Raw genomic sequence first — 10,470 nt, 5'->3', positions numbered from 1 at the left:
AGTAGAACAGGCATGGAGATGCAGCAAAACACGAAAACAATTCAGCACGGCAGTAGACCAGGATGGTACTGATAGCACGAAACAGGATACAGGATACAGGTACGGGGAACACTGGGAAGCTGGAAGACACTTTGGAGACCATTTGCAAGACAGACTAAGGGAAACAACAACAACGCTCAAGCGAGGCTAAGAAGGGCAGTGACCCTCTTATAGGCCAGGAATTCAGGAGTGGATGATGATGATTTCCAGGAGTTGATGATGATGATTTCCAGGTGTCTCCCTCTGGGAGACACGCTTGATACCCGGAAGTGAGTGCCAGCGCCTCACAGGGGGACGACGCAGCACAGCAGCAGGACGTCCATGGCCGCGGTCGTCGAGGGGTAAGTTAGAACGACAGACCGTGGCCATAGACATTACAAGTGGTAAGTGTGTGGCACTATCTACATTGGCACAGTGGCACTATCTACATGGGCAGTGTGGCACTGTCTTCATGGGCGCTGTGTGTAGCACCATCTACAGGGGACGGTGTGTGGCGCTACACATGGGTACTTTCTACAGGTGCACTGTGGCGCTATGTACAGGGGAAGTGTGGCACGAACTACATGGGCACTGTTGTATTACCCACAGGGGCACTGTGGCACTACCTACACTGGCAGTGTGTGTCACTATCTACAGGGGCACTGGGGCACTACCTACATAGACACTGTGTGTGGCACTATCTACAAGGCATTATCTACAAGTGTACCGTGGCACTATCACTATTTACATGGGCACTGAGGCACTATCTACATGGGCACTGTGTGTGGCACTATGTACAGGGGGCAGTGTGTGGCAGTATCTATAGGGCTAACTGACTGTGGCACTATCTATGCCGGTTTTAATGCTATGAGTAGTGGTCAGCACATATTGACTAGCCTAGCACTATATATTAGAGCTGTAATACAAAAAGATATGCTGGTGGCAATATTTATAGAGTAAAAACAAGAGGGCAGCGGGAGTGTGGCAGAGCGTGATGAAAATAACTTGGTTTCAAAAATATGTATTTGGAAACCCTCATTTAAAAAAAACTGTGTTTGTCCTGGAAGGGGGCCCATTGGTGGCAGCAGGCCGATCCTTTATCTAGGGAGTCAGGACGCAGAGGGCGCCAGCATCTCGGCATAGGCGACACGATGACATCACTGCAGTGCACCACTTGCACCTCGTAATGGAGAGCAAGAAGAGGACCCTGATGCTCATTGTGATCGTGCATTTTTGTGTGATTTATTGTAAGCCCTCAGCAGAGAGGAATGAATCTGTAATCAGGTACCACAGGACGTGTCTCCAGCCCATGGACAATCAGATGAGTCAGATGTGCAGCCACAAGACATAAAGTGTCCTCATTGTCCAGTCTCCACAGGGGATCATCTTGAGGCACCACTATCACTCAGCCAGAGTGCAGGCCAGCAAACAAAGCAGATATCACTGTCTCTGTTGATCGTGTATTAACCTAACGAACCCCATGACAATTGGTGTCAGAAGTGGGATCAACAGAGTGCAGGAGAGATGGACATAGGTCTGCACACATGATGTCTATCGTGAGGAGAGCAATTGTGGTTTACCAGGAGATAATGGACTGTCTCGGATCAAAGTCTACAGAAGACATTGAACCCTGGGCTTGGGATCAGGCTCTGACTATGGCAAGGAAGCAACAAGTCCTTGTGCAAGCTAGGGAGTTGTACCAGGAGACCATGGATGTTCTGGGATGTTTGGCCTCCAAGGATGATAAGTTCTGGGACTGGAATTGGTGTTGGCACAAGCGGAGCGAGAGGTGCCGCAAACATGGTGTGAACGGCCAGCACAGTGTTATAAGGATTGTGCTGCTGCTCCAGGCTCTGATCGCTACAGATCTCCAGAGAAAGCTCCAGAGTGTCCTGAGGTGAGTGATGTGGAGTGTGGGGCAGCATATCCCATGAGACGTTGGTGCACCAGGAAGAGGGAAAAGATTCTGAACTTAATTCGGGACTGGAAGGAAAACATACAGAGGATGTCTATATATCTACAGAAACAAATTCTCTGGATGATGAAGACACAGGAGATATAACTAGCACTGGTGTGGATGATGAAGACACAGGAGATATAACTAGCACCGGACCTCCTGAAAACTTTAGCACTGAGATCACCAGTGTCAGTTCTGAAAGCCCAACTGAGGTTAAGTCACACGAAACAGACCCACTAGTGAGCAATGATGTTTGTGCTTCTCCTGGTGATTGGTTTTTTGTGTTCCCTTCACCCCAGCATTTCCAAGAGGTCGAGGAACCCAACTCTATTGATAACTCGGGGTCTGATTTGTCTGAGTCCAATGATGATGTGGATGTTGCAGTCAGTATGGACTCTCCAGGCACACAGTCTTCCAACATGGATGAGGAGAACACTGGAGTGTCAGTGAGTTCTAAGGTGGAAGAAGGAGCGTTGGAGGAGCAGTTCTGCGAAGGACAACGTTACACTGGTCCCAACAGCAGAGGTGATCTTCATGATGGTGAGACTTCAGACCCTTTTCCTGCATTGAAGGCCACTTGTTCTTCTCAGCATTGGATGAAATAAACCCTGTTGGAGTTGCCCTGTTGTCACTGGCTCTGTTGATCGTGTATTAACCTTACGAACCCAATGACAACTCAAAATGCACCGTCACACTCATCGTGGGAATTGTGTTAGGTGAATTTCAGTTTATTTTAAGCAAATGGGCATTATTACTGTGTCGGGGGGAAAAAGGAGACATTATTACTGCATGAGGCACAAAGGCGACATAATTACTTTATGGAGCACTAAAGGAAGTAATATTATTGTATGGGGCCACTAAAGGAGGCACTGTGGCAATATCTACATGGGCACTGCGGCACTATATACAATGAAGGAAATAAGTATTTGATCCCTTGCTGATTTTGTAAGTTTGCCCACTGTCAAAGACATGAACAGTCTAGAATTTTTAGGCTAGGTTAATTTTACCAGTGAGAGATAGATTATATTTAAAAAAAATCACAATGTCAAAATTATATATATTTATTTGCATTGTGCACAGAGAAATAAGTATTTGATCCATTTGGCAAACAAGACTTAATACTTGGTGGCAAAACCCTAGCCTAGCCCTATATATTAGAGCTGTAAGACAAAAAGATAGGCTGATGGCAATATTCGTATAGTAAAAACAAGAGTGCAGCGGGAGTGTGGTGGATCGTGGTGAAAATAACTTGGTTTAAAAAATATGCATTTGGAAACCCTCCTTTTAAAAAAACTGTGTTTGCCCCTGGAAGGGGACCCATTGGTGGCAGAAGACCAATCCTTTATCTAGGGAGTCAGGACGCAGAGGGCGCCAGCGTCTCGGCATAGGCGGCACGATTACATCACTGCAGCACACCACTTGCGCCTCGTAATGGAGAGCAAGAAGAGGACTCTGATGCTCATCGTGGGAATTGTGTTTAGGTGAATTTCAGTTTTTCTTTTAATTTAATTTAATTTTAAGCAAATGGGCATTATTACTGTGTCGGGGGAAAAACAACTGTGTGAGGGCATGAAGAGGGCTTGGTTACTGAGGTTTCACTTATACTGTGTCGAGCACCAAGTGATCATTATTGCTGTCTGGGGCACTGTAGATGGCGAGTTTGTTTAGAGGGTGGGGTACATGCTGGAAAAGTGAAGAACCAACATTTCTGTGTGGCAAATTCTGCAGAGATGAGTCGTGGCTAGAAGAAGTCGACATAGTGGTCTAAACGGGATGAAGAAAAGTGAGGATGTCCCCTGTGAGTCACTGGATATAACGGTACTGTAATCACTTATATGGTCTGCAGAGTGCCTGTGTAGGACTAGTTTTTACTACTATATGGTCACTGTGTAGTGGTAATATACATTTTTGTATAGTGGTTTTTATTCAGTAACAGTATGGTGATATTTATTCCACCTTGTATAGTCTTATTATTGGTAATATTTTTCTTTGTATAGTATGTTTTTGGGGGCAGTTTGCTGGCAGTCTTTATGTATGACACTTTAATAACACTGTCTATGTTGGAAACTCTGCTAGCAATATAGTTTATAGGGGGCATGCTTCTGGGGCTGTATATTATGGCACTGTTCATGAAGGGACGCTGTTAGCACTAATGTTTATGGCGGACACTTTTCTGGCACTGTTTATTAGGGGTACTATTATGGAACTGTTTATGAGGGGAAACTGCTGTTTATGAGGGGACACTATTGTTTATAGGGTACAGTTTGCTGTTACTATGTATTGCGGGTTCTCTTTTGGCACTGTTAATGAGGGGCCACCGCTAGCACTATTGTTTATTGGTGGGGGGGACACACTGCATGTACTGTTTATTAACAGGGTCAGCCTTAAGGTAGTGCGACCTGTGCTGTTGGGCGCCACATATTGGCTGTCCCTACTGATAGGGGTGCCTGAGAGGCACCTCAGAGGGGCTTGTGACCATCACTGCAAAAAAGTAATAATAAATTTAATAAAATCAGCAAAAATACAAAATGAAATGTAGGTGGCCAAAGATAGCAAAACAAATCCCCAAAAATTCTTAAAGTATATAAATGCAAAAAAGCCAAGCTCTGAACATGTAGGACCCCTAAATAGTGGTAATGGGGAGTTGGTCACAGGGGATCAAGAGAAGGCAGGATTACTAAATGGGTTATTTAGCTATGTATATACAACAGTAGAAAGAGCAGCTGATGTAGCCGGTGCCACTGCTGTTAATACATCGATTAATATACTGAATTGGCTGAATGTAAATATGGTCCAAGCTAAGTTAACCCCTACCCACACGAGGAAGTAACTGTACGTCGTTGCGGGAGGTTACTTCCCGCACGAGGACGTACAGTTACTGAGTCGTTCCCGGTGTACACAGCCGGTGGCTGTGTGCGCCGGGAACCGGGATAGAAGCTGTCCCTGACAGCTAATACTCTCGAGTCACCGGCAACGGACCCCGATTAGCGGTCCGATGCCGGCGATCGATGTGGTGGGTGGATTTGTACAGATCCACCGATCACATTGCTATAACGGTAAAAAGTTTTTAAAACCGTTCCTGGGACTCGTAGTTAAGTCCGGGAATGGTTACAAAGCTCCCCCTACCTCCCCCCATGTCCCATGTGACCGGCAATGGACTACAGCTATTGGTCCATTGCCGGCGAGAGCTGCACTTTTAGCTAGGGAGGGGTTAAAAATGCCCCCACCCGACAGCTAACACATGTCAGTCACCGGCAACGGACCCGTAAAAGCGGTCCAATGCCGGCGACTGATGTGATAAGTGGATCTATACAGATCTGTACAGATACACCCATCCTCCATAAAAGTTAAAACTGTTCCTGTACTCCCACCATCACTCCCCCATGTCCCTCCCCATTTCCCTCGTGACCGGCAACGGACTGCTGCTATTGGTCCATTGCCAGCGAAAGCTGTGATTGGTGGGTCTGCTCAGATCCACCAATCACAGTGCGTTTTGTTGCAGGACGGTTGAAAAATACAGGATACAGGCCCTGATCTCTTAGTTGGTGTTTAGTAGTTGGAGAGATCAGAGCCTGTATCGTGTAGTCAGTGAAAATAGAGAATAACCCCTAATTTTCACTTCCCCTGTTCCCCACCGCCTCCCAGTGTATAAGGGATATATTTTTTCTCTTTTTTGATCACAAATAATAATTTGATTTAGTTCATAGGTAGTTGCTCGTCTACGTCAATTCGTCGCGTCAGTTAGTCAGTGTCAGTCAGTGTCTGTTGTCAGTTAGTCTGCGTCAATCCGTTGTCAGCGTCAATCCATTACTGTCAGTCGCGTCACTTGTCAGTGTCAGTTAGTCAGCGTCAATCCATTACTGTCAGTCGCGTCACTTGTCAGTAAGTGTCAGTTAGTCAGTGTCAGTCAGTGTCCGTTGTCAGTTAGTCTGCGTCAATCCATTACTGTCAGTCACGTCACTTGTCAGTAAGTGTCAGTTAGTCAGTGTCAGTCAGTGTCCACTGTCAGTTAGTCTGCGTCAATCCATTGTCAGCGTCAATCCATTACTGTCAGTCGCATCCCTTGTCAATAAGTGTCAGTTAGTCAGCGTCAGATAGTCAGCGTCAATCCATTACTGTCAGTCGCGTCACTTGTCAGTAAGTGTCAGTTAGTCAGCGTCAATCCATTGTCAGTGTCAATACGTAGCGTCCGAGTCAGTCAGCCTCAGTGTCCGTTAGTAAGTTTTACGAAGTGCTATAAAACAAAAAAAAACAAAAAACAATCTTTGTTAGACTTTGTTACAGTTCTGTGAGCTACGTTGCTGTGTTGAGGTGAAAAAATCCACCCTGCTTTCATCTACTCGGAAGTCCTGGTGCCGTTACTGTGTTCTATGCTTCTTTCTATTGTATTTTGGGGAATTGATTCACCCCCAGGTAACGAGCACATGGCCTCATTTTTTGGAACCATTGGAGTGCTGTGTTCATCTATTTCTGGACTGTATATATATATATATATATATATATATATATATATATATATATATACACGCACACACACACACACCCAAAATGGCAGCGAGACTTTACACCGCCGAAGAGGCGTATGCAATGATCGCGTCCGATACGGACTCAGCGAGTGGTGAGGAACCACAGTTCATTCTCTCATCCTCCTCTATAGATGAATCCCTGGTGCACTTGAAGGGCAGGCTGAAGTTTTGCCAATATTTGCCAAATAAGCGCGCCAGGTACGGGATAAAAATGTACAAGCTGTGTGAATCGGACACCGGATACACACACGCTTTCCGGATTTATGAGGGGAAGGACAGGACAATATAGCCCCCAAATTGTCCCCCCGTCCTGTCCACAACAGGGAAGATAGTGTGGGACCTCCTGCCCCACTGTTTGATCAGGGGTACAACTTGTACTTGGACAACTGGTACACAAGTGTACCCATGTTCAAATGTCTAAAAGACAAAAAAACAGTGGCATGTGGGACGGTGCGAAAAAATCAGAGGCACCTTCCCAAGACCCTCATCAGCCAATCCCTGCAAATTGGCGAAAGCAGGGGATTGCTGCAGGATGGGATCCTGTGTCTCAAATTTAGAGACAAAAAAGAGGTCTGTATGCTGACATCAATACACGACGCCAGCTGCAGCCCTGTCCCCACACGTGGATTCACATCATCCACGATGAAGCCTGTGTGCATTCAGGCATACAATAAATTCATGGGGGGGGGGGGGTTGACCTGAATGATCAGGTGTTGAAACCATATAGTGCCATGAGAAAGTGTAAAATCTGGTACAAGAAACTGGCAGTGAACCTTGTCCAGCTGGCACTATATAACTCCTTTTTAATTTTTAGGAAAGCTGGAAATCCGGGTACATACTTGGAGTACCAAGAGAAAATGATAAAATGTCTTTTATTTGGAGACGAGTTGGGGGAAACGTCTGCTGCTCCAAGTAATGTTTGCCGGATTGATCCTGGGCAGCACTTTCCTAGTGAAGTGCCTGCTACAGCAAAAAAAAGCAGGGCACAGAAAAGGGGTGCTGTGTCTGCGCAAAAATGGGTATCCGCAAGGATGCCACATATCAGTGCGACACTTGCCCATCTAAACCCGGACTGTGCATGAAGGAGTGCTTCCGCATCTACCACACCTCGCTGGATTAAAAATGTTATACTTTTAAAACCCCCACCCCTTCCTTTATCATTCTGGTCTTTTACCCATTTTTAAAATTAGACACTCTAAAAAAACAAACAAAAAAAAAAACCCTCAATATACCCCTAGATGAATACCTAATACTCTAACAAATGTGTATGATCTGCACAATTTTTTCAGGCCTGTGCTTGTGGCCAAAAATCATCCAAGTAAAAATTATGCCTCAAAACCCTTGTGGTGCTTCTTCACTTCCAGGCACTGCTAAGTGTCCAGACAACATATTTAGACCACTTTGGGGGTATTTCTAAACTCAGAAGAAAAATCCCAATCAACATTGAGGTGTCTTCCTGCACTTACATGCTGTGTCTGAAAAATCTGTCCTATAAATGACGCATTTGTGAAAAATGTAACATTTTATTTTTAATGGCAGATTTCTACTAAATTCAGCCCCAAAAAATATGGGGTCATAAAAGTGATCACACACCTAGATAAATTCTTTGAGGGGGCAGTTTGCAAAATGGGGTCACTTCTTTGGTGTTTCCGCTGTACTGGTACCTCAGGAGCTCTTAAAATGCGACATGGCACCCGAAAACCTTTCCAGCAAAAACTGTGCTTCGAATGGTTCTCCTTCCCTTCTGAGCCGTGCCGTGGGTTTAAACAGCAGTTTATTACCACATATGGGGTATTGCCGTAATCGGGAGAAAGTGCTTTATAAATGTTGGGGTGTTTTTTCTTCTTTATTCCTTGTAAAAATGAAAAAATTCTATGTTTTTTCAGAAAAAAAGTAGATTTTCATCTTCACAGACTAATTCCACTAAATTCTGCAAAAAAAACTGTGGGGACGAAATGCTAGCTATACCCCTTTAAAAATTCCTTGAGGGGTGTAGTTTCCAAAATAGGGTCACTTTTGGGGGTTTCCACTGGTTTGGCACCACAAGACTTCTTCAAACCTGACATGGTGCCTAAAATATATTCTAAAAAAAAAGGAGGCCCTGAAATCCAGTAGGTGCTCCTTTGCTTCTGCGGCTGGTGCCTCAGTCCATTACTGCTCTAGGGCCACATGTGGGATATTTCTAAAAACTGCAGAATCTGGGCAATAAATATTGAGTTGCATTTCTTGGGTAAAACCTTCTGTGTTACATTAAAAAAGGTATTACAAATGAATTTCGGGAAAAAAATAAAAATGTGTACATTTCACCTGTACTTTGCTTTAAAGGAACAGTGTCACCACAATTTTTTTTTTAATATGTTAAAGATGTTAGTGCTTTATTAAAAACGTTTGGATTAATTTGTGTGTTTGTGTGTTACTTTTTCTTATTTTTACACTTTTTCTTCCCTATGGGGGCTGCCATTTTTTTTTCCATTTCTGTATGTGTCGATTAACGACACATACAGACATGGAATACGGCAGCTCCAGTCCCATAGGGACTGCGAACGGGGCCCGTTCCATCCACTTCAATGTACGCCGTCTGTGTGGGAACGGCGCATGCGCCGCTCCCACACAGTCCAATTTGAAATGCGCGCCGTCCGGCGCCATTTTCCTGTGGACCGGAAGTCGCGGCCGGACAGTAAGATTACTACTTCCGGTCGCGGCTTCCGGACTTGTGCACTTGGAGCGGCGGTAGCAGACGGAGCGGACGGGCCGGAGGGAGCCGCGGCGGCAGGAGCAGGTAAGAGATTTCTATGTATGTTCGTGTTTGTGTGTGTTTACTACTGTATGTAAACCTACTACACTGTGTGTTAGCTCAAAAAATGGCGACACACAGTGTAGGAGGTTAGACCGTTCAATCCCCTCGTTTATCCCGGCACTAGCCAGGATAAAGGAGGGGGGGATGCTGAGAGCTCACTAGAGCGAGGGCTTTTTACCCAATTTTGCAGCATAAAGCAATGTGGTTGCTTTACCACATGCAATGCTGCAATTTTGGGAATGGCTCCATCTAGTGACCAGCAATGGGAAATATTATAAATTAGAATCCAATTGAATCCAATTTATAATATTTCCTGACTCGTGAAAAAAAAAATAAAAATTAGAACAATGTTTAATCACCTATACACTAATTGTTTAACAAAAAAAAAAAATCATGTTTTGCTGGCAACACATTCCCTTTAATTCCTGTGAAACGCCTAAAGGGTTAATAAACTTTCTGAATGCTGTTTTGAATACTTTGAGGGGTGCAGTTTTCAAAATGGGGAATTTTATTGGCACTTTCTAATATATAAGGCCCTCAAAGTCGCTTCAGAACTAAACTGGTCACTGAAAAAATAGGCTTTTGAAATTTTCGTGAAAATGTGAGAAATTGCTGCTAAAGTTCTAAGCCTTGTAACGTCCCGGAAAAATAAAAGGACGTTCAAAAAATTATGCAAACATAAAGTAGACATATGGGAAATGTTAACTAGTAACTATTTTGCGTAGTATTATTATCTGTTTTACAAGTAGATAAATTTAAATTTAGAAAACTGCTAATTTTTAAAAATTTTCTGTCAATTTTGGTGTTTTTCACAAATAAATATTGACTTTATCAACCAAATTTTTTCACTAACTTAAAGTACAATATGTCACGAGAAAACAATCTCAGAATCGCTTGGATAGGTAAAAGCTTTCCGGAGTTATTACCACATAAAGTGACACATGTCAGATTTGAAAAAATCATCTGTGTCCACAAGGCCAAAACAGGCAGTGTCCTAAAGGGGTTAACTTAAAATAAATGTGCACAAGGCTATGGAACCAGATGGGTAAAGGAACAGTGTCATCACAAATAAATTTTTTATATGTTAAAGATGTTAGTGCTTTAATAAAAACGTTTATATTCATTTGTGTGTTTGTGTTTTACTGTTTCTTATTTTTACACTTTTTCTTCCC

Source organism: Rhinoderma darwinii, chromosome 1 (assembly GCF_050947455.1).
Source record: "Rhinoderma darwinii isolate aRhiDar2 chromosome 1, aRhiDar2.hap1, whole genome shotgun sequence".
Lineage (NCBI taxonomy): Eukaryota > Metazoa > Chordata > Amphibia > Anura > Rhinodermatidae > Rhinoderma > Rhinoderma darwinii.
The sequence above is the reverse complement of the archived record's forward strand: the minus strand, read 5'-3'. Positions refer to the sequence as shown.